This window comes from Hipposideros armiger, unplaced genomic scaffold, assembly GCF_001890085.2.
Source record: "Hipposideros armiger isolate ML-2016 unplaced genomic scaffold, ASM189008v1 scaffold_22, whole genome shotgun sequence".
Taxonomy (NCBI): Eukaryota; Metazoa; Chordata; class Mammalia; order Chiroptera; family Hipposideridae; genus Hipposideros; species Hipposideros armiger.
In genome coordinates, this window is record NW_017731372.1 from 2,282,936 (window position 1) to 2,308,509 (window position 25,574).

A 25,574-nucleotide genomic window follows, 5' to 3' on the forward strand; every position below is an offset into this window, starting at 1 on the left:
CATACCTAGCCTAGCTATTGGTGGCCTGCAATCTACATCTCAGATGAGCAGATATCCATCAGATATTTGGAGCACAGCCGAAAAGAAATCCATATGGTGGATATAAAGAGGGTGCCAAAAGAATGGGTACACATTTTAAGAAAGGAAAACTGTATTAAAATGTAATACTCAATATACATCAATAAAAAAATATGAATGCAAGTCACGTTTGACTTCTGCAATTACAAGAGGTGCTCAAAGTGGTTACCATCAGCGTCCAGACACTTCTGATTATGGCAAATTACTGCTTGAGCAACGCTGACCAAGGTGTCCACTTGTATACATTTTTTTTTGGCACCCCAGTAGAATAGGTAGGTTTGAATTTCCATTTGAGACTCAGTGCCTAAATAGAGAAAGCCTCTGGTGGGACTAAATGCAATCTTGATAGAAATTTCTGCTCTAAAGTGATAAAAGTGAGGTAAACCAATCTGATATGTACTATTCTATTCCATATACACACTGGGATCAAAGATTCCCAGTCTTTCATTTTCTATTTCTTGAACATCTACTATATATGCCAAACATTGTGCTAGTTTCTAGATATATACTGATGGACAAGATTTCTGCTCTCAAGGAACTTACATCCTAATTACATAAATTACATTAATGTTTTTATTCCCAGCATTTGGTAAAGTGCAGGCACATAATAGATGTTCAATAAAAGTTGGTTGAGCTGAACTAAAATCTTTAATTTTGTGGCAGTACTATAGCAGAAAGCCAGTAGAGGTGATTTTGTGATCAGGGATGCCTACCCAATTCACTGTGTGATTAACAGGGTACTACTTCTGAAGTTTTGAGAGAAAGGGATCTTTTTAACTAGAGTACATCTAGTCAACCACCTGTAATATGATACTTGTATTAGGTAGTGCTAATGTAATGTTTTCCTACTTAAAATATGATTAACACGATTATCACTTCCAATTAGCACATTTAACATGGGGGCAGAGTGTTAGTAGAAAATGTTTTTCAGGGTGGTATCCCTTATGTCAGTTAAAAAAATTAGCAAAAAGAAAGTAGGCTGGATATGTCAAATCACTATTGATAGACTATGGACTTGACTGTGATTTAATATACAATTAAGGGCCAGCTGAGTGGCATGTTAGTTAGGAGTTGGCTTGGGACACCAGCTCTGAGCAACAGGGCCCCGGTTCGGATCCCACATGAGGGCCAGTGACGCTGTGCCCTCTACAGCTAAGGTGACCTGGGGCTGGTCAGCTGTGAGTCGCCGGGGATGATGTAGGCTCAGTGGGGCTGGCCGGCAGCGGGTGTGAGCTTTCGTGAGCTGCCGTGAGTCACTGTGAGCAGCTGTCCAATGGCCGGCGAGCGACTGCCTCACATGGGAAGAGCACAATGATAATACCAACATGGGCCAGTGAAGCAACGTCCTCCACAACTAGACTGAAGAACAAAAGGACAGCAACTTGTCTGTTCCCCTCCCCCAATTCCCCAATAAAATCTTAAATAAATAAATAAATAAATATATATATATATATATATATATATATATATAAAACAAAGGGGAAGAAAATGGAAAGTCCATTCTATCATCACTATAGTCAACGCTTAATAAGTACAGAGTTTATTTTTGAAAGCATAACTTTCTTTAAGCCACTCAAGAGAGCCAGTGTTACGGAATAAATTTCTTGGAGTATTTTCATAACATCTAGGAGATAACTGGTGGGGTCTGGGTGTTTGACATTAGTATTGTTCATCGATATTCCCACTTCTCCTGAATTTAGTTCAAGGATTGGGTTCGAGGACTCAGTCCCCTTGCAGAGGGGGAGGCTATGTAACCAGTTTTGGCCAATGAAATGTGATCAGTGGTCTGTTTCCTTTCCAAGCTAAGGCTGTGAAAAGTTCATGGGGGCTCTTTAGTTACTTTCTTCCTTTGCTATGGAGACTGTCCTGGTGATACAGCTCCAAAATGGTGGACCACCTGTCAATCTGGTTCCTGGAATAACTGGAATAGAATGAGTCTGATCCACATGAAGCATGAAACATGAGCAAGCAATAACTTTTGTTGTGTTAAGGCATGGAGATTAGGGGGATGTTTGTTACTACACCATAACATAACCTTTCCTGATCAGTATAGTCAGGGAAGGACCATAGTATTCTCAATGCCAAGTTTTTGAGTAAGAGATAAAATAGATATTAGTTCCATTCATTTGTCAGTAGTGTCTTTCATATTAAGGATACTAGCCTGAGGTCTAGCTTTTTAATCATATTTAATCCAAATACCCCATAAGTTTCCCAATTTGCCACCAAGTCTCCTGTGAATCTTTTTTAAGTACTATATTTAACTGTCATCCATTAAGTTCCTGTACTTTCTACAAATGATCACTTCTCTCAACATCAATTGAATTTCTTAATCTAACCTCACATCATTATTTTCACAGCATTTTAGCTAGAGCAAAAGGTTCTGAATTATGAATATCCTTAATTGAATTACACGTGCAGTCATCATAAATAAAGATGGGAGATACTTCTGCAACTGCACTGTCTCTAGTAAGTGGACCCTTACAGGAAGGGAGAACTAGAAACATTGTTGATTATTTTGATTTTTTTTTCACATTGGAGGAAGAGCTTAACTTCAAAGGGCTTGTAGAGTCTGAGAATTATAATTTCTTATTTAAAGCTATAGATAGTAGGTGAAAGTTTTCAGATCACTGAAAAAGAATAATGCTTTGCTCTTGATTACTTTAATGGACTGTAAGGAAGGATACATAATGTGTTATAGTTAATATTTTAACTCTTGTCCTCTTTTTCTCCACCTAGCCAAAGCTATCTGCACAGTCCTACTCAAATCCTAGCTTCTCAAAAGTCATCCCTGAACACACCAGCTGGAATTGGTCCTTTTCTTTTCCAAAATCCTAAGTAAATTCACACCACTTATTTGGCATTGCTTGTAGAGAGTTTTAGAGTTCAAAAGCTGGAAAGGACCTAAGAGTCATTCAACACAATCCTCTCATTTTTGCAAAAAAGGAAAATAAATCCAGAGGAGTTCTGTAATTTACTTAAGTGACATAGAAGCACACTGAAGGCTATAAACATAGTTTACCCAGTTCCCAGGTAGTCCATTTCTTTATGCCACAATTGCCTTCACATTTACTGCCTGGTGGTATTGGTTATTTTTTTCTTATTTATGTATTTATTTATCTATCTATATTTATTTTCAATTAGAGTTGACATTCATTATTATTTTATATTAGTTTCAGGTGCACAGCATAGCGGTTAGACATTTAAATAATTTACAGAGTGATCCCCCATTGGTTCTTTTTTCCAGAGAACTTAACATCTCACCAGTAGTACATCTTGAGGCCAGGGAACGCTTTAACTTCTTTGTACTTCTTCAGTTTACAGCTTAATCTATACATATTTTACATAATTTTTTTTGTAGACAAACCGGTTGTGTTTTAGGTAATGGTCACATCTATGCAATCTATTCTTGTAGTCTCAAATTCAGGAGATGATACTGGAAGAGGCCAACGAGGTAGGAATAAAACAGCAGCAAGATAGATCGTTAAGAGATGATGAGAACAATCAGAACACTTCCAGAAGTCCAATACTTCTAGAATTGAAGGTCCTTTTCCCTGAAATTATTAGCTCTTCTAGGTTCACTCTGCCAGGATGCAAAGTGTGTGTTTGTTGAACGCGGGTGGCCAGGTGGCGAACTTCAGGTGAAGTTCTAGAGGTGAATGAGTAAGGAGGATTTCCGCCGGGCGGGATGCGTGTAAAGCCCAGGAGACAGTCACGAGAGAGCACTCGGAGCCCAAACCCCATCAGCCGGCCCGGGAAGCGTGATGGGTGGGCCCAGGCAGGGGCAGGAGCGCTCAGGCCGAGCAGAGGACCCAAGCCAGGCAGCGCCGTCGTCCTCTGGGCGTTGCCCGGGGGCTGCGTCGCCCCCGCGGAGGGCGCGGGGGGCGGGGCCGGCCGGCCGGGGCGGGGCGGAGGCTCGGGCCCTCCAAGGCCAGCGCGCGGCGGCGCTCCCGCGCCGAGCCCGAGCCCGTCCCCGTCCGGCGCCTCCGCCCCCTCGCTCGCTCGCTCGCTCGCTCCTTCCCGCCCTCCCCGCAGCGCCGGCCGAGCCGGCTTCCCCTCAGTCTCTCATGAATATTGAGCGGCCCCTGTTGTATTTCCCGAACTCCATTGCGGAAGCCCAGGCTCGCCATATTGTGCGGCGGCGCCGGCGGCCGCGGCGGCTTGTACCTGAGTCTTGCTCCAGCCGCGGCCAGCGGAGCCCCGGGCCGGGGCAGGCGCCGGTGAGTGAGGCGGCCGGGGAGGCGAAGGGCGCGGGAGCGGAGGCTCGGGACGTTCGTCGTTTGGGCCGGTGGCTGAAAGGCGGCCCGGTGGCCGGGGAGGGGTGTGTGTCCGCGGGGGTGTGCGGGGAGATGGCGTCGCCGCCCCCGGCCGATCTCGGGGCGGGGATGGCGGGGGAGGCGGTTCTCATTGTTCCCGTTTCTTCGAGAGTCTTGGCGGAGGTGGGTGAGTCGGTCTTTGGAGGACCCGGTGGGCAAAGCTCAGGGGTTCCTTCCCTCGCTGCGAACCTCTCGCCCTGCGCTCTTCAGCGCGGAGGCCGGGGCTGCGGTGCGGCCCCCTCGCCTCCCGGGCTGGGGCCCCAGCCTCTCCCCGGCCCCTTTCCGGAGGCGAACGGCGTGGAATGCGAGTTTTTTTGTTGTTGTTCCCCCCCCCCCGGGCTTCCCCCTCGCAGTCTTAGCGTGTCTGCACCGTGGGGGTGGGGTAGAACGATTCGTGCAAGTAGCCCCTTCCCCCCGGGGTGCCGGAGTCGGGGCTCGCGTGGGGAGGCGCTCCTCGGCGTCGGGGTTCCCTGCAGGCTGCGGGGAGACCCCTCCTGGCTCGCACATTCCTGGAGTGCCGCCTGCCTGCTCGGCAGTATCTGTTGCAGGTTTCTGAAACCGCGAGGTTGCCCCGGAGGGGTGGTGGGGGAGGGGGTGTCTCGGCTCGTTTCTCCTGGAAGCTTCGCGTTTGGAATCGTACCGTTCACGCGGAGATCTTGGGTACCCGGAGCCCTGGTTCTGGTTGTCAGGATCATTGCCCTCCTACCGAAGTCGCCTCCCTACTCCCGGAGATACTGGTAGTAAAAATTAGTCTCAAACTTTGAAGTTTATTCCGATTATTTGCCCGTGAAGGCCATCCTGGCTTATCTTCCTTGAAGCCTTTTTGGGGTCTCAGCGGCATTGGCTGTCAGAAGTTTTAGAGACTGTGTGCCTTTACTGGGCAAATGATTTGAAATTGTCAAGGTTCTTTGAGGTGTGGGAAGAAATTTGCTGTGAAGAGGATAGGTTTGCGTTCATTATTTTAGTACTATGGTTTATTTTAAAAACTAAAAAAAACCCAATGAGACATGGTTTTAGTGTTTTAGACTGCAAATTACGTTGAAAACTGATATGAGTGATTTGCATTTTATAATCTACTTTTGGTAGTTCCAAGGTGATCAGCTGGAATAATTAGTGTAATTGGTGGATAATCTACTTACCCAACTTGCCTTGGGGTATAGCTGTTTAGTATTTTAATAACTTAGATTGGTGTTAGATTTTTGGTTCTTAAAAGTGAATATTTGACCCTTTGATTTATAAAGAATTTAAATGACAGTAGTATGACTCTTAGTTATTCCTTTTCTCCCCTGAAATTTCTGCTTGTCGCAATCAACAGGTATCTTTAAAAATCTTGATTGTACATTGAACGTACTTTTTTAGTAAAATAATGGGTAGTTATATATAAGACTCCTATTTTCCAGGGATAGCACAGCAAATATGCCTTCAGACTTTTTCTAAGGATTTGAGTTATTTTCTTCAGGTATATATCCTTGTGGAGTCCACATTTGAGGTTAATTATAGTAGATGTGGGAGTGAAATGGAGAATTTATGAAGGAAAACTGCCTGAGTAGGCTAGTTCCTTTTGAGTATTTGAAAAATATGCTTAGGTCTTTAAACGTGCTGCATAGGAAAATTTCAAATTGGAACCCATAACACGATGCAGACATTCAAAATAAAGATTTTGAGTTTATCTGCCTCTGTGGAGCACTCAGACAGCTATCTGCCAGGTTTGTACAAATAGAAATACTGAGCAGCTCAGTAAACATCTTTGGAATTTCATTTGTCTGTTCCTGACCTTCGGTGTGTTGTGTAGGGTCTGTCTATTTAATCTGATTTATTCATGATTTGTGTTTATATTATGCAGTGGTTGGAGTAAAGATGATATATGTCTAATGAAAAATATATAACCCGATGTTTTAGTGACAGTTTCATTTCTATACATTAGCAGAGAAGCATAATTCCTTCCAGCAAGAGAAGTGAGTTAACGTTAAAATGCATTTTATTAAAATTATGACAGCCTTTCTAGTATGACTTAAAGAACCTCATAATTTTGTAGCGACTCATTTATTAAATCTGGAGAAACTAAACAATGTATCAGAGTTTGCAGGTTTTTTTAAAGGAAAAACACTGAGATTATGTTTATTCTGCACACATACAGATCTACATGCTATTTTTAAGTAGTATTGTTTAATTACACATGCTGTGGGAGACATATATTTGTCATCGGACACCAGTTATTTAATTTCTTTGAAATCTTCGTTGTGGTAACTTATTGAATGTTTATTTAAATTTAACTGAGTAGATCCCCATGTAATTTGGGGTACAAAGGTACAGTAACATTTACCCTGTCTATTCCCTGAAGGTGCAGCTATCCTTTCTATCTCCTCTTTCTCCCCGCCTCCCAGCCCTCCAGCCTTTTACTTTTTCTGCCTAATGTGTCGAGTGGGATCTCTGGTGAATCTTGGGAGGAGTACAGTTTGGTTGATTTTACATGGATATACTTACTGTGGTAATGCAACTCTTGACACTGAAGTGGAAGCTTGTGTTAGTATGTTTACAGGCAGGAGCTAGCTGATGAGTCCCTGACATTATAGATGTTAAAGGGGGGGGGGTGTTATCTGGTTTTATGCTCTGTGGAGGAACTCCAGTGAAACTGCCCACAGATTTTCAAATTCAAAATTCTTTTCACTTCTCATTTTGTCTTACAGATGTTAGACAGCTGAAGTGGACAAGCATGTCTATGCATAGTGATACTTCTTGTTGGCTGCTCAGCATCCTATATACATTACTAAAAATTTCTAAGAAAGTCTTATTGCTTGAATTTGCCTTCTCCCATTTCATTTAGCGAATAGATTAACAACATGTTTATTGCTTCTACATATCTGCCATTTTGTCATAATTAAAAAGAAATCATTTTATTAAGTACAGTAATGAAAAATTAATTTTAAAATTAACCTCAGATTAAATTATCTAATGAGGTCATCTTATTAAGTGAAGTAACAGACCAAATGAAAAATATCAAAACATTTTGGTCATTTGTTTTCAACAGATGTGTTGATTATGTTCTCTTCTGCAAGAGCGATTTCTTTTTTTTTTCTGTGGAGTTGTATTTTATGAAGAGGTTAGATTCTAAAGTCAACGTGTAAAATGAAAATCACATGTAGTAAAAAAATATATATGTACTTGAAAATTCCTTAGGAAGGGAGAGCAACATACCAATAAGTTCAGCTCCACTTTAGTGTTGGAACAGATCGCTCTTTCTGTTGTTGAATGCTAAGTGAAGTAGTTGGCTTGTAGTTAGGGACTATGTTGAAGAATAGCAAAAAAAAAAAAAGTTTTAAAATGTAGGCATCACATTCAGCATGGTGTAAAGCTCACACTAGGGAGGCTTGTGGGCACTGAGACCACTGAGGAATGGCACATCAGCTCTAACATCTCACATTTTCTTGAGGATATGTGCTGTAGTGGAAGGTGGTGGCTGTGTGTGCTTGGAATTGCCTGCCCTATTTAAACGTTTCTCGTTTCCTCTTTTGTTTTTCAAGTTGGATAGTTTAAATCATAAAAGTTGAATGTTTTTTATCCTGCATCTTAACAGACACAAATTTAAAGAGTTTTGAGTTATCCTTTATAAAGTAGATTTTTGTCTATAGGAATAACTCCAAACTTTCTTTACTTTCCGCGTTAATGAAGCAGCAAGATATCTCAGAGGAGAGCAGTTGAAATCACTAGGTTTAATAATGTATTAGTGTCCAGTAGAGAAAACAGAGGCTTCAATAAATTACAACAGAGGGGATTTAGGGAGCTGGTTAGATGGTGGGTTAAGAGCAAAAAAAGAACATTGCAGTAATCAACTTAAGAGCTCAGAGAAGAGGTTCCATTGGTCTGGTTCTGAACCTTTGAGGAGGTCAGTGTTGTTCAGCTGCTGATAGGGCTAGTTCTGGGAGTATGGAAAGAAGCTGGAGGCTGGATGGAACCAGTTGCTGCTGCCAGGGTCAGGAGCTGCAGTTGCTGCTGCCAGGAATTGGAAAGAAGCCCCTTCACCCCTCTTCCTCTTTTCTAATCTTCATTTACTACCTCCATTGGCAAAGCCTACCAAGGAACCTGCTTGCAGCAGAGTCAGTTAAATATAGTTTCGCAGTCTCTATAAAACAGAGTCTAGAATGGTGGTTTTGGCATTGAGGGTCAATGAGTAAATTACCTGCACAGATAGTCTAGGTTAAAATACAGTAATTTAAATAGGGAATTTTGTCCTTACCTTGCCTGTTCAAAAAACATTGGTTATCTTCTGTGTGCGAGACCCTATGCTAGGGATTAGGAATAGAAAAATGAATTGAACAAGGTTTCTGTCCTTGAGGAATTTACAGTCTAAGTGGGATGACAAACGATTGTACAATGTGTTAAATGCAGTAACAGATGAATGGTGTGCTTTGGGAACCCAAAGGACTTAGAAATCTACTTGCCTCCTCTCTGCCTAGCTAAATTTAATGACTGCTCTTTTTATTTCGTATTTCCATCAAATCTAACATCATTCTCCCTGACTCCTATATATGTTTAGCCCAACTCCTATGAAAGCTCTTTCTGAGATGCCTCAATTTTGTCATGTAATCATAATCATTGTTAGTTAAGCATTTCTCTGTGCTTTATTCATCTGGGTTATAAAAACCATCACTTTCGGGCCGGCCGAGTGGCGCGATGGTTGAGAGCTGGCTTGGGATGCCAGAGGCCCCCGGTTCGGATCCCACATATGAGGGCCAGTGACACTGCCTTCTACAAAATAATAATAATAATAATAAAAACCATCACTTTCTCTGTACTTTTAGCCTATCCTAGTACTGTGCACATAGATGTCTGTGGAATACTTATTTTCGCAGTGGCTAATGAGAATTAAAACATTGATCATTACCTTTGCAGACATTTACTCCTTCCAACGTCATTAGAAAATAATTTGGTAAGAATGTTATTTGATTTTACAGATGTGAGAATTGAAAGAGTAAAATAGTTGGTTAATTTAGACTATATGGTACCAATAGCTGATCTAGAAATAGGACTTCGGATTTCTGATGTGCTATATGAGTATTCCAGAGCCAGGAATTTTGGCAGGGATTCCGTTTGATGGCTAACTAAAACCCTCTTCTATCTCTTTTATTATAGCCTGATGTTTTAAAATCTCACAGTTACTTCTCAGGGGAAAGAAAAGGCAGAAGTCCCTCATTTTATTTCCTAAAATTAGAAGTATCTTGCAGTTTCTTTTGACATTTTTTTTTAGTTGTTCCCTGTCTCCTTTTTTTCTACTCCCTGTATTACCACTACCTCGATTAGCTATTGTAAAAAGTGCAAATCTGCAGTACTTCACTTTGACTTTCTAGAACAGTGTTTTGCGTGTTTCCCCCACCATACACACTGTGTTGATTTAACTTAAAACCAACTGATTTTTCACTTTAAAAAAGATGTATGCCTCCATGCCAGTAATTGCATTAAAGCCTCACTATTTACACTGTGTACATATAGAGTCTAATTCATTCTGGGACGGCTGTCTTGGAATCCAGCCAAATGTTTAATAGAAGGCTTTACTATATTACAGAAGCGGTAGTGTTGCGTATAGTAGAAGGAGCTTCAGAAGTGAAGGCAGGAGACTTGGTTTCCAGGTCTGGTTCTATTACTAGCAAGAACTTTGGTTTTACTGTGTTTTCTATTAAAACAAACAAAAAACTTTGATGACCTCACAGGTTATTTGTAAAGACATAAGAGGCAATGTAGGTAAAAGGGGGTTTGTAAACAGCAAAGCGCCTTGTAAATAACAGGGGTGTATGTGAGGAAAGAGACAGATCAATTGATTTATGGCATGGATCCTGGGATAGTTTTGTGTGTACTTTCAATTTTTTGAGTTTCCATATTTAAAAGAAAGTTGTTAGTATGAAAATGGGGTATGGGAGAAGTTGTGGATGTCCTATATAACCCTGCTTTTCCCAAGGTCCCCTTCCCCCAACAGGGGGGATATCTCATTGTGGTTTTGATTTGCATTTCCCTGATGATTAATGATTCGAGCATCTTTTCATGTACCTGTTGGCATCTGTATGTCTTCTTTGGAAAAATGTCCATTCAGATCTTCTGCCCATTTCTTAATTGGATTGTTCGTTTTTTGTTACTGAGTTGTATAAGTTCTTTACGTATTTTGGATATTAACCCCTTATATATATGTAATTTGTAATTATTTTCTCACATTCAGTAGGTTGCCTTTTCATTTTGTTGATGGTTTCCTTTGCTGAGCAGAAACTTTTTAGTTTGATGTAGCCCCACTTGTTTATTTTTCTTTTCTTGCTTTTGCAATATGTGTATTTATATACATATATTTAAATGTGTATATTTTAAATGCTATAAGGAGCTCTGCCCTAATGGACATTTAAAAATATGTGTATGTGTGTGTGTGTGTGTGTGTGTGTGTGTGTGTGTGTGTATGTATCACCTAAAACATGCTCATTTTATGGATAAAGCGGTTTAGGTCTATATATTGACTTGTTCAAAGTCATGTTGATTTCTAGTATATATGAGCTATGTCAAGTTTTTGCTGCTTTCATGAACCTAAAATTTATGCTAATCTTTAGATTCATCAGAGCTGTAAGACTTTTTTCTATCCTTAAAGTTTTGGGGTTTTTTTTCCCCATGCCACTTCTAAGATCCTGGCTTTTGAAACTGCAGGAGCTACTTTTCCAGTTTTAAACTTTTTATGTGAGTTGCAGAAACCAGGAGACAAGAAAGGCCTGAAAATAAGAAAAATTAAATCAGTTTACCTTTTGGAATTGTTTTAAGGACCCAAAATGAGAATTGAGGTCACCTGAATTCCCAGTCTGGCAGCTACTGTTCCCCATGGTAGTAGGAGGGGAACCCCCCACCCCCAAACTGTGAACGACTCTAACCTTCTAGAGAACTTTTATATGGCTGTAATTGTAGTACAGATGCAAATTAGTGGTTTCTCTCATCACTTTACCTTACAAGTATTACTATTCATTGCATATGGCATTAGTAATTACTTCTAATGATTGAAGAAATTTCCTGTTTTGTTTTTTTTTATTGCGGAATTGGGGGAGGGGAACAGCGCTGGGGAATCGGGGGAAGGGGAACAGGCAAGTTGCTGTCCTTTTGTTCTTCAGTCTAGTTGTGGAGGACATTGCTTCACTGGCCCATGTTGGTATTATCATTGCGCTCTTCCCGGGTGAGGCAGATCGGTCGCCGGCCTCTGGACAGCCGCTCACAGCGGCTCTTGGCAGCTCACACCAGCTGCCGGCCCCACACGGTAGCTTATGGCAGCCCACTGCAGCAGGGTCTGCAGCCTACACCGTCACTGGAGACTCACGGTAGCCCAGCTGCAGGTTGAGCTGTTGTTCACCATCTTAGCTGTAGAGGACAGTGGCACTGACCCTCACATGTGGGATCCGAACTGGGGCCCTCTGGCGTCCCAAGCCAGCTCTTAAACAACGCGCCACTTGGCCGACCCAGAAATTTCCTGTTGTTGATGTTGCAGCGAATATCTCCCTGATGGTGTCACTTTTATTATCATAGTAGTAGTAATAATAGTATGTTTGGCATGCCGCTTTAGTCAAACAGCCTATACCCTTACTGTGAGACCTTGAAGCAAGTTGCTTGCTTGTTTGTTTATTTAGCTATTTATATTTTGACTCGATTTCTTTATTAAAGGAGGGCAATAATACTACTTCATCGGATTATTAGCATTAAGCAGGATTTCATATAAAGTGGTAAATACTCTGTAAATGTTACCCGTTATTAATAGCATTATTTCCTAGGACTGGGATAACTGGGTGAAAGAATATAAATGTTTTTGTATTTCTGGAAATGAATAAATTGTCTGGCTGCTTTCTGAAAGGGTTATTCCAGTTGCTGGTAGGAGACTATGGAGGCATCAGCCTTCAGCATTCTCTTATTTTTCTTACTCTAATCATTTTCTTTTCTGTGTCATTACCTCACCACAAATTTAATTTTTCAAAAGATTATACCCTTGCCAGAAATGTAGACCCTCTTGGGATTTGATTAGTATATGTATTTTCAGTGAGGTAAGGGAATGTTGCTGTGACTTTCAGCATTGTTAATTGCTAAAGCTAACTTGTATTTATCAGCACCTCTGCTGCTTCTGGCAGAAATCTGCACTTGATGGGTATTTCTCATCCCAGGAAAGGATATCAACCTTAGTATACCACTTTTCAGGAGTTAACTTCTGTCCTGGCACATGGGGCTTTGGACTGAAAGTCAGTAGTTACTAGATTTCTCTTTCTGGTTTTGTCATTAATAATATGCTTTTGTGAATCTTTTAAGCTTTGCTTTATGCCTTAGTTGTATTTTACCTCTTGATAGATACTGATCTGTGTATGCTATTAAATCTGTGGGTTTTTATTGGGGGCCAACCATGTGTGCTAATGGCATAGAGTCCACAGCCAATAAAACTGGTTACTGATACCACATCAGCATGCTCTCATTTAGTTTCCTGTAGTTTGGGTAGTGATGTGAAATGAAGTTGGTAGCCTCCCTCGCTCTACTTAGGAACTCAGAATTTTTCTGCTCTGCCCAGGAAATTATCACTGTCCTTTGTGTCTCTTGGTCTTAGGGCACTGGGAGAATTAAAAGTAGTCCCTCTCGAAGAATGTGGTTAGTTTGTGGTTTAGAGTTGGTGTGTGTTCAGGGCTGAGAGCCTAGATTATGCCAAAATCTGAGGTCTAAACTACTAGTGAGTCAGTAATTTGGCAGTAGGTCACTGGATTCAACTAATTGGATGAAGCAGTAGACTGGAAACCCCTTATGCAAGCAGAGGTTGAGACATCCTTAGAAGTTACAAAATCTAGACTGGCAGATGAGAACCAGGAGTAAAGTACCAGTGTAAGGAATGTCTTGTCAGAGAGACAGGCAATTAGAATTCAGAAAATCAAAAATGGAATGTTTTGGCCAAATGGGGCAAAAAATATAAAACAACACGAGAACAGACAGACTCCCAGATGTACAGCCTGTAGCACCAAGGATACCACCAGTTCAGAGGAACATCTATAGCTAGCTGATTACTTAAAATATATATATGCAAACAAGCCAAATGGACGTGGAGAAGTATGGTATCAGCAGTTTTCTTTAAGACAGGAAAAAGTGCAGAAAGCCTTGGCTGTGACTTGTAATGCTAGGTGTGTGAACTTGAATACACAATATGCCTCTTTTTTACCTGATTTGAGATGATCAGAGGAAATGACTGGTTCTGGTTGGTTGAAGTATTCAGGTTGAAAGAAGTTGCTAAAGGTACAATACCTTCTTAGCTCAAGGGGAGAGGACTATCTTTAGGCATTGTACTGGTAAGGCTATTTAAGCAAGCTTTTGATCCACAAAACATTAGAGCTAAAAGGGCTCTTTAATATACTTAATATAAATTCTTAAATTTACAAATAAAGAAACTGGATCCTCAGCTAAAGTGAGTAGCCTTAGTTCACCCACAGATTTAGAAGTAGAGTTTACCATTCGAATATATTTGTAGAAAATTCGTGGCTATTTGAGAAACCAATATTCCTATTATTGAGTTGTCTCCACCTAGTGGCAACAAATATTTTGTAAGGCTGAGTACAAACATGGGGAGTAACTGATAGAAGGAACGTTTATTGATCGCTACTTTTGAGAAAGAGGCAACCTGGTGACAGTTGTGTAAGGGAAAGGAGGAGACATTGTGCCTAATGCTTATTTTCATATTTGATAACCTTACTAAGGAATTGGTAAATTGTACAGTTATACCTGAGTTAGGCAGCACATTTATTGTTGACAGTGTAAGGTAGTGTGTTAAGCTTGTATTTTAGAGTTTTCATATACACACAAATACTACATAAACATGTGTTTATATTCACATGTATATATATTTTTTTATGTGTTAGAAGAAAGCATGGTAACTTCATCAGTGGAGAAGAGATGAACTAAACAATAAATGATGATGGGACAGTTACCAGTTACGTTGGTGGGTGGGTGGGGGTGGGGAGCAGATCCCAATCTCTTAAGTGTAAACAGTGAAACTCTGACTGTATTAAAAGGAAGTATAGGTGGATGGTGGATTTTAGAGTGTGGATGAGCGTTCCAAAGAAACCATAGAAGAAAAGGTAAACACATTAAAAATATGTAAAAAATAAAATCTATGGCCTAAAGAAGTCAAAGACAAAAAACAGCAAACTGGAGAAAAATGTTTAACACTCATGACAGGCACAAGGTCAATTTCCTTAACAGAAAAATTTCTTACAAATTAACTTTTAAAAAACTAATAGAAATAAATATGAATAAGTAATTGACCTAAAAATGGCCAGTAAAGCTGTGTAAAGATGATTGAAGTCTTGCAAATTAAAACAGCAATGAAATATCATTTCCTACCTATCAGACTGGGTAGGATTAAAAAAAAAATGTCGGGCAACTTGTCTGTTCCCCTTCCCCCAATTCCCTAGCGCTGTTCCCATCTCCCCAATTCCCCAATAAAAATCTTAAAAAAAAAAAAATGTCGGTAATCCTTAATTGGTCAAAGGGTAAGTTGGTATAGCAATTTAGCAGTATTTGTCAGAATAATAATAAAAAAAAGATATCTGCTTTTTTTAAATTTTATTTAAATTTTATTTTTTTTATTGGGGAATTGGGGGATGGGAACAGCGCTGGGGAATTGGGGGAAGGGGAACAGACAAGTTGCTGTCCCTTTGTTCTTCAGTCTGGTTGTGGAGGACGTCACTTCACTGGCCCAAGTTGGCACCATCATTGTGCTCTTCCCAGGCGAGGCAGATCAGTCGCTGGCTTCTGGACGGCCGATCATTGTGACTGCTGGCTGCTCACACTGGCTGCTGGCTACACATGGTAGCCCATGGCAACTCACTGCAGCAGGGGCTGCAGCCTATGCCTTCGCCGGCGACTCATGGCAGCCCAGCCCCAGGTTGAGCTGTTGTTCAGCATCTTAGCTGTAGAGGGCAGTGTCACTGGCCCTCATATGTGGGATCCGAACTGGGGCCCTCTGGCGTCCCAAGCCAGCTCTTAACCAACGCGCCACTCGGCCGGCCCGATATCTGCTTTTTGATCCAGGATGTTTGCTTTTAGGAATTGGCCCAGTCAACTTCTTACCTAGGGTAACTTATTGTCAAAGCTAAAGATGGCAAAACATACATTAAACCAACGACTGGATGAATGAATGAATAGTGAACCAAGTATTTATTGGGGGACAATTTCAGGAACTTAACAGTATTTGGAAAAGCCAGGAGTTTCTATAAGTCACTAAAAAGTGATCTTTGGGTAGAATAGTGGGTTCTAAGCCCTTGCTGCACACAAACACCATGTGACTTTCTAACCATATTGGAAATAATGATTCAGTTGGTCTGAAATGGGACCTTGTTATCAGAATTGTGTAAAAGCTGTCCAGGTGATCCTGTAAGCAGCCAAATTTGAGAACTTCTTTAGAGGAAGACTATTTCTTGTGGGTGCATTTAATTTTCTTTTGGCAGAAGACAAGACTCCATTGGGCAAGTAAACTGAAGTTTACTATTTTTTTTTCACCTTCTCCCATTCTGCCATTGGCTTTGTCTTGATAATTTGGGTTCAGCTGGTGTATTAGTTTCCTATTGCTGCTGTGATAAATTACCACAACATAGTGGCTTAAAAACAACACACGTTTATTATTTTACAGTTTGGATAGTCAGAAGTCCAAAGGGGTTAAAACCAAGGGGGTGGCAGACCTGTGTTCCTTTTGGAGGCTCTAGAGGAGAATTCATGTTCTCGCCTTTTCTAGCTTCTAGGGGCTGCTGGCACCATCTTAGCTCACGGGTCCTTCCTCAGTCTTCATGCCAGCAGCATAGCATCTTCAGAGTTCTCTCTTGCCTGCTACCCCTGACTCCTTCTTACATCACCTTCTCTCATTGGGACCCTTGTAATTACCTGGACCAAACCCAGGTAATCTAGGATCATCTCCCCATCCCAAGAGTCCATACCAGCAGAGTCCTTTTTGCCATGTAAGGTAACATACCAATTCTGGATTATTAGGATGTGGACACTTTCAGAAAGCCACAAAAATTCTACAGATGGAGTATTTTAATGTATCTTAAATTGATATATTGTAACCCAAAGTAGCTTCTATATAGTAAGTTATGATTAATGTTTATTAACCCTCAGGAAAAATCGGCAGTTTTTCCTTGTTAGAAATGGAAGTTGGATAGGATAAGCTGATTTGTCTCATTTTTATTATAATAGTAATAGCTATCATATATTCTTCACAGAATCCTATGAAATAGGTACTTCATTTCAACCCTGGCAGGATTTCATACTTTGATTTTTTTTATAGTGCCTCCAAAGAGTAGTTTGTATAGCAAGGTTGAGATTCATCAGTAGATTTCTTCCTGTCCAGCAGTATCGCTGTTGAGTTGTTTTTGAACCAGATAATCCATCACATGGATGTATGGGGGGATAATTTTGAATAGTACTCTTCCTACATCTGTGAGTTCAGTTAGCAAGCCCAGAGTTTCCTTTGATCCTATTCCACTTTTTCTGTTCACACTGCATGTTCTTTTCTCTTAAAGTTTGATTTCTGTAAGCTGAAATTTCCCATCAGAACCTTTCATGCTTAAGATGTGTTTATTCTGGATGACCTCTATGTGCCTATATGCAACAAGTCTAAAACTGAATTCAGCTTCTCACCCTTTCTTAGATATGTATACTATTTTCTGTTTGAAAGCATTTTTAAATTTTTGTTTTTGTGGTAAAATATATATAACAAGATTTACCATTTTAAAATATTGTTAAATGTACAATTGAGCGACATTAAATTCATTCACATTGTTGTGTAACCATCACCACTGTCATATCTAGAACTTTTTCATCGTCTCAAACTGAAACTGTCCTTAATGGCAGTAGCTCCTCATTACCTCTTCCCTCTAGCCCCTGGTAACTATTATTCTACTTTCTATGAGTTTGACTATTCTAGGTACTTGATGTAAGTAGAATCATAAATTGTTCCTTTGTGTTTGGCTTATCTTACTTAGTATGTTTCAAAGGTTCATCATTTAGCATATATCAAAATTTCATTCCATTTTGAGGCAGACTAAATGTATCATGGTATGTATATATTACATTTTGTTTGTCCATTCATCTGTTGATGGACATTTGGGCTGTTTACACCTTTTGGCTACTGTGAATAATGTTACAAACTTGGGTGTACAAATATCTGTTTGAGCTTCTGCTTTCAATTCTTTTGGCTATATACTTAGAATTGGAATTGCTGGATCACATGGTAATTCTGTGTTTAATTTCTTGTGGACCCACCATATTATATTTAGAAATGGTTGAACCATTTTACATTCCCACCAGCAATGTATAAGGGTTCCAATTTTGCCACATCCTTGTCAACACTTGTTATTGTCTGTTTTTTGATAATAGCCATATAGCCGTTGTCATGGGTATGGAGTGGTATCTCATTGTGGTTTTGATTTGTATCTTCCTAATGATTAGTTCAGAAATTTTTTATGCGCTCATTGGCTATCTGTATTTCTTTGGAGAAATGTCTATTCAAGTCTTTTGCCCATTTTTAATTTAGTTTTTTGTTGTTGAATTATAGTAGTTCTTTACATATTCTGGATATTAATCCTTTCTCAGATATATTATTTGGAAATATTTGCTCCCATTCTGTGAGTTACCTTTTCACTTTCTTGCTAGTGTCCTTTGATGTACAAAAGTTTTCAATTTTTAATAAAGTCCAATTTATTAGTTTTTTCTTTTGTTGCCTGTGCTTTTGGTGTCATATTGAAAAAAATCATTGCCAAGTTCAATGTCAAGAGGTATTTCCCCCGTTTTCCTCTGAAAGCTTTATAGTTTTAGCTCTTACATTTAGATATTTGATCCATTTTTAGTCACTTTTATATGTAGTATAAAGTTAGGGTCTAACTTCATTCTTCTGCATGGGGATATCCAGTTTTCCTAGCGCCTTTTGTTGAAAAGACTGACTTTTCGCAGTGAATGACTGAAATAATTGACCAAATATATGAAGATTGATTTCTGGGCTTTCTGTTCCCTTCCATTAATTGGTCTCTATATCTGTCTTTGTGCCAGTACCAAACTATTTTGATTACTGTAACTTTGTAGTATGTTTTGAAATCGGGAAGTATGGGTCCTCCAACTTGTTCTTTTTCAAGATTATTTTGACTGTTTGGGGTCCCTTGACATTCTCTATGAATTTTACGGTGTATTTTTATATTTCTGCAAAAAACATTGTTGACATTTTGGTAGGGAATGCATTGAGTGTGTAGATTGCTTTGGGTAGTATTGTCATCTTAACAATGTTGTCTTCTGATCATTAACAAGGAATGATGGGATGTCTTTCCATTTATTTATATTTTTCAGCAGTTTTGTCATTTTCACTGTACAAGTCCTTTGCTTCCTTGGTTAAATTTATGCCTAAGTATTATTTTTTTTTTGATGCTTTTGTAAGTGGAAGTGTTTTCTTGATTTCTTTTTCAAGCTGTTCATTGTTAATGTATAGAAATGCAGCTGACTTGTATGTTGACTCCCCCAACCCCCAACTTTGCTGAATTCATTTATCAGTTCAATATCTTTTTTGTGCGATCTAGGATTTTCTACATATAAGATGTCACCTGTAAACAGAAACTTTTGCTTTTCACTTTCCAGTTTGGATGCCTGTTATTTTTCTTTCGTAATCTGGCTGGAACGTCCAACAATAATATGTTGAATAGAACTGGCAAAATACCATTTCTTCTTTGGCTCTCCCTTTTTTAGCATTGGCACCTAAACAGCTACAAGCTTGGAGCTTGGAGCTTTACTCTCCTGTCTTTCTCATTTATTATATCCCAGGTATTTGACTTCCTAACTGATTTTCAGCACTGCTCCTCCTAATTTGTCTTTATTAATAGTTCCATTGTAGGCATTTATTATTTGGATTATCACACAAGTCCTTTAGCTAGTATTTTTGCTTCGCATTTCACTGGATTTTTCCAGACACCTTTGCATGGCATATTAGTTTCCCTCACCAGCTCCACAATTTAATTCTTCAGCTTCGCTCTGTGCTGCTCCTAACCTCCCTCTTTTCTGTTAACCTAAAAACAAAAAGCCAAAAAATGAGAAGCAATAATTGTTTATTAGAGATAAAAAAGAATTGCAATGTGGGAAACAGATAGTGTCCTGATTACAGAGTGAGGGCAAAGGGTTTTTATGAGAAAAGGAAGGGAATAATTACATGAAAAGAAGAAAGACATTTCTGTTGGTGCTAAAAGCTGAGTTCTGCTTTAACTATACGTGGCCAGTTACTAATTTAGTCTTGAGAGAGTCCATAATCATCAGTTTTTATGTGTTCTTGTTAGCTTTGCAAATGGTTGTAAGACAGTGTTGGTTTGGCCCAGTCCAAAGGTTATTTTTCCTAGTTCAGACATTCCAAAGGTTCAAGGAGCAAGATGTAAGATGTGCAAGGCAGTTCCTTTGAAAAGGCTGCTCTGGCTCCATTTTTAAATGGCTTCACTTATGTCAGCTTTTCACATTTCACTCATTTAATTGTCAACTACTTGGCATTTCCCAAACACACCATGCTGAGTTGTGCTTTGCTGGTCCTTCTGGACTGCTTTCACTAGCCAATAAGCTCTTGGAGGGTCTCATTTCCTATCACATAGTAGCTCTCAAATGTTTCCTAAACTGTTGAACTCATTATGGGTCTCTTAGCTTTTAATATGGATAAAGGAACAGAAGGAAAACAAGGCTGCTGCCCATATAACTGGTGTTCACTAATAGTAGACTTTGATCGGTGCATCCTAAAGCCTTGGAGAAAGACTGAATTGGCCCTTAAGAAAGTATGTGTGGGGCCGGCCGAGTGGTGCGGTGGTGAGAGCTGGCTTGGGATGCCAGAGGGCCCCGGATCGGATCCCACATATGAGGGCCAGTGACACTGCCCTCTACAGCTAAGATGCTGAACAACAGCTCAGCCTGGAGCTGGGCTGCTGTGAGTTGCTGGTGATGGCGTAGGCTGCAGTCCCTGCTGCAGTGGGTTGCCATGGGCTACCGTGTGTAACCAGCAGCCAGCGTGAGCAGCCGTCCAGAAGCCAGTGACTGATCTGCCTCTGCCGGGAAAAGCGCAATGATGGTGCCAACTTGGGCCAGTGAAGCGACATCCTCTACAACTAGACTGAAGAACAAAAGAACAGCAACTTGTCTGTTCCCCTTCCCCCAATTCCCCAGCGCTGTTCCCATCCCCCAATCCCCCAAGTGAAGGAGTATTGTTAGAGGAGATGAAACAGTGATGGGTGATGAGAAGTATGGTGGGAAGGCACAGATGTAGGTCTAGATTATCTAGGTTTGTATTTTTTTTTTAGATGTTACTTCTTTTGCTTTCTCACAATTTACCAAATTCATCCCTTTATTACAGAAATGTTTTTTTTGTTGTTGTTGTTTTTTAAGATTTTATTGGGGAATTGGGAAATCGGGGAAGGGGAACAGACCAGTTACTGTTCTTTTGTTCTTCAGTCTAGTTGTGGAGGACATTGCATCACTGGCTCATGTTGGTATTGTGATAATTGCGCTCTTCCCGGCTAAGGCAGATGGATCGCCAGCCATGGACAGACGTTCACACTGGCCGCCGGCAGCTCACACTGGCTGCTGGCCACTCACGGTAGCTTATGTCAGCCCACTGCAGCCTACGCCGTTGGCAGCCTTGCTCCAGGTTGAGCTGTTGTTCACCATCTTAGCTGTAGAGGGCACAGCGTCACAGGCACATGTGGGATCCGAACCGACAGCCCTGCTGCTCGGAGCTTGCGCTCCCAAGCCAACTCTTAACCAATGAGCCACTCAGCCAGCCCTAGGTCTGTATTTTAAATGGTACTTTAAAAAGTCTTAAAACATTTATTTTCCCTGTAACAATAACTTAATTAGCTAGAGACTAGAAAACATTATCTGTTACCAGTGCTCAAAAACTTAATTAAGACTAGATAATGAAGATTAGGTAATTCACCTTTGAAAGGTTTCTGCTCTGTGTTCCACAATGTGAAAAAATATAATCCAATTAGGAATTGATTATATTATTGTTTTAAATAAAGAAGCTATTAGGTTAGCAAAAGTAATTTAGATGAATATTCCAGATGTTTAGTATGACAACTTTTTCAATAAAGAACACTTTGTATCTTTAGACACTTAGAGAAATTAGTGTCTGTCTTACAGCTGTAGTTTTAGATTAAACTGCTGCAAGTGGTTTTTATGAAGTGATCTGCAGGCGATGTTATGATGGCAGTTGGATTGCTTACTCAGAATTTATTATTGCTCCCTGGTTTGCCTAGCCTTGAATACATTTCTAAAAGTTAACACCTGCATCTGTAAGCAAGCAGTGTTTTAATTAAGGAACAACTCATTTGGTCATTTACATGTTGTATAATATAATGCAAGAGGGAAAGAATGCTAAAGATTAAAAGGGTTAATTTGATGTACTGTATTGACGCATATATTCACAGGGGACAAGAACCATGAAAGAAAAAGATACATTTTTGTTTTTATTACGGGGTGGGAGGGGGAAAGAGAGAGAGAGAGAGAGAGAGAGAGAGAGAGAGAGAGAGAGAGAGAGAGAGCGAGCGAGCGCGCGCAAGCAAGAGCTACTTAGTTTTGTTTCATTGTGCTTGGGGAAGCAAATCTCAAACAAATGAAGAAAAATGCTTTATTGGAAAATGGGATAATCTAAGTAATTAAAAAGTGATTATTTTTTTGGTATGTATTTCACAGTTTAAAAAACAAATTAAGGAAACAAATCATATACTGGATAGGGACATAAAGTGTTGGCTTTGAGGAGTTTAAGTTACCTTACCCTTTGACAAATGTGGTAGACTTAAAAATGGGCCCTAAAAAGATACTCATTCTCATCCCTGGAATCTATAACTTTATTGCGGGGGGGTGTGGGGGGGTGGAGGCTACAGGTCTCATTAAGTTAGAGATCTTGATATAAGGGTATTGCTCTGGGTTATCTGGGAGGGCTCTAAACGTTATCACACATGTCCTTATAAGAGAGAGGCAGTGGGCCGGCCGAGTGGCATGTTGGTTAAGAACCGGCTTGGGATGCCAGAGGGCCCCGGTTCGGATCCCACATATGAGGGCCAGTGACACTGCCCTCCACAGCTAAGATGCTAAACAACAGCTCGACCTGGAGCTGGGCTGCCATGAGTTGCTGGCGACGGCGTAGGCTGCAGCCCCTGTGGCAGTGGGTTGCCATGGGCTACCGTGTGTAGTCAGCAGCCAGCGAGAGCGGCCAGCAGCCGCTGTGAGTGGCCGTCCAGAAGCCGGCAACTGATCTGCCTCGCCCGGGAAGAGCACAATGATGGTGCCAACTTGGGCCAGTGAAGCAACGTCCTCCACAACTAGACTGAAGAACAAAAGGACAGCAACTTGTCTGTTCCCTTTCCCCCAATTCCCCAGCACTGTTCCCATCCCCTCAATTCCCCAATAAAAAAAAAATCTTTAAAAAAAAAAAAAAGAGAGAGAGAGAGGCAGAGGGAGCTTATAGGCACAGAAGAGGAGTAGGCAGTGATGGAGTGATGTGGCCCCAAGCCGAGGAATGCCAGCAGTTATTCCACGCTGGAAGAGGCAAGGAGCAGAGCCTCTCTTAAAATCTCTGGAGGAAGCACCACCTTGACAGCACCTTGATTTGGGCTCAGTGATGCTGATTTAAGACTTCTGGACTCCAGAACTGTGAGAGACAAATTTCTGTTTTAAATCACCAAACTTGTGGTAATTTGTTACAGCAACTTTAAGAAACTAATACAGCCAGCAATCATTCTTCAAAATGTAAAATGGACATTTCTAAATAACCCCATTTTCCTAAACACGGCCTTTTTTGGGAGGGCAGGGTATAATTTATAGCTCCCTCATATTAGACTGTAGTTATTTTGTCACTTCTTTTCCAGTGTTTCTCTCTCTTATTTTGTGGCATTATTTAGGACTTTCAGCAGAGTGTTGTAGGACAATCTTGTTTGCTCCTGACTTTTTAAGTAGGAATCTTCAAAAGTTTTTTTAACATTGGGACTTCTGGTATATCTTCATCAAGTTAAACATGTTTCCATCTACTTCTAACTTTTCTAACTTACTAAAACTTTTAATTAGTGGTAGTTGAATTTATTTATTGGTATAAAGTTGAATATAGCATTCTCTGGTAATCTAATTTAAAAATATTTTATATCTAGATGTATGCATTTTTAAAAGTTTTTATTTTGGTTTGGTCAGAGATTTATAGCATTAGCTGGATCAAATAACTAGATTTTGCCTTTGTGAACAAATCCATTTGTTTTTATTTTTGTTTTTTAGCTGTTTGTTTGATTTATGCTTTAAAAGGATCATTTTTTAGTTTCTTTAGGCTCATATTCTAATTTCTAATACTTATTTCATTTTATTCAGCCTTTATGATTATATTGTTTAAAACTTGAAGGTTATAAATATTTGTGAGGGAGATTTCTCTCATTACATATCCCATATATTTCATAAGGTGGTATTTTCATTGTTATCAAGAACTTATCATTTTAGTTTTGATCTCCTTGTTACCCATACTGTTGTGGCTTTTGCCCCCTCCTTAACCCCATTTGATTCTGGGGAAGATCACTGTTGTGGCCTCTCTTGAGCGCTGTAACCTCTTCCAGTTTCCTCTTCACTTACCAGTTACACTGACCTTTCTTTCTAACATGGCTCTTCCTCTGAAAGTTCTTCCTTGGTCCTCCTACTTTAAATAAATACTTCCTTTCCTCCTCTTGATTATCTAACCTGGTGCCCTTTTGTGTATCTTATGTAGCACTTAAGAAAATTTTAATTTATTGTTTGCATACTTGTTTTGTTTACTGCACTTATTCCTAGTACCTCATACAGTCAGTGCATGGGGTACTTGAATAAGTGAATAAGTGCTTTAATCTTATGAAAGGTTTGGGGCATGGAGAGGGATCTACCTGGACAAATAGGCCTGTTCTTAGATCAATTTTGGTAAAAATGCTTCAGGAAAATTGATAATCTGGAAATGAAATTCTCTTAAAACTAATCAAGTGCCCTAGAAAGCTTTTGTGTAACTTAGGAGAACGTATACATATCCTGCTTTGAAGATCCCTAGTGAAATCATGTAAGAGCAGCACTGGTCGGCAGTAATTCTTTCCCTTTGTGTATCATTTAAGGTTCATTTTTTCCTTTCTAAATACCTTACCTCACTCATTTGAGTTTTATTGAAAACCAGGCTCATTATAAAGCAGGCTTATTTCTGGGTGTAGGTGAAAATGATAAGGATTAAGTTATTTAAGTCCCTGAGATAGACACGGAAGCAACTGTAATGCAGTACAAGTAGGTCCAAAGCATGGGACATACTTTGTACTTCGCATCTCTTTTTTTCTACTCAAGCAAGTATAACCTTTTCCTTCTGGCTGCTTTCAGGATTTTTTTCTTTATCTTTGATTTTCTGTAATTTGAAAATAATGTGCAGAGGTGTAGTTTTTTTGGAATTTATTCCGCTCGAAGTTCCCTGAGCTTTCTGGACCTGTGGTTTGGTATGTGACATTAATTTGGGGGAAATTCGCAGTCATTATAGTTTCAGATATTTTCTCTGTTCCTTTCTCTTTTTTCTTCTCTTGGTGTCCCCAGTTATACATAAGTTACATGTTTTGTAGTTATCCCACAGTTCTTGGATATTCTGTTTTTTTTCAGTCTTTGTTCTTTTTGCTTTTAGGTGTTTGAGGATTCTATTGGTATATCCTCTAACTCACAGTTTCTTAGTCATAGTCAGGGCTACCATCAAAAGGCATTCTTCATGTCTGTTACAGTGGTTTTGATCTCTAGCATTGCTTTTTGGTTCTTCTCTAGGATTTGCTTCTCTCTGATTACTTTGTCTATCTGTTCTTATATGCTGTCTACTTTATTCATTAGAGCCATTCACATATTAATCATAGTTGTTTTAAATTCCTGGTCTGATAATTCCAACATCCCTGCCATATCTGGTTCTGATGCTCACTTCATCTCTTCACATTGTGTTTTTTACCTTTTGGTATGCCTTGTAATTTCTTCTAGATAACAGGACATGATGTACCAGGTGAAAGAAACTGTCCTTTAGTAATGTGAGGAGTGGGGGGAGGGAAAGGGCTCTATAGCCCTATAATTAGGTCTCAATCTTTCAGTGAAGCCTGTCCCTCTGAACTGTGTGCCCTTCACAGTGGTTTCCCT

At 40.0% G+C, this 25,574-nt stretch overlaps 1 protein-coding gene across 4 annotated transcripts in view; it reads left to right on the top strand.

The window, feature by feature from the left end:
• RNF2 (ring finger protein 2) overlaps nt 1-25,574 on the top strand; it is a 74,455-nt gene that overhangs the window by 35,179 nt on the left and 13,702 nt on the right. Inside the window, exon 1 of one of the 4 annotated variants that reach the window (XM_019635492.1) lies at nt 4,082-4,295. The exons of 2 other annotated variants lie outside the window; for them this stretch is intronic. The gene's annotated coding sequence lies outside the window, so the exon portion shown is untranslated. Of the gene's footprint in view, nt 1-4,081; nt 4,296-4,495; nt 4,515-25,574 lie in introns of those variants that run through there. One more of the 4 variants, XM_019635494.1, reaches the window with a different exon arrangement.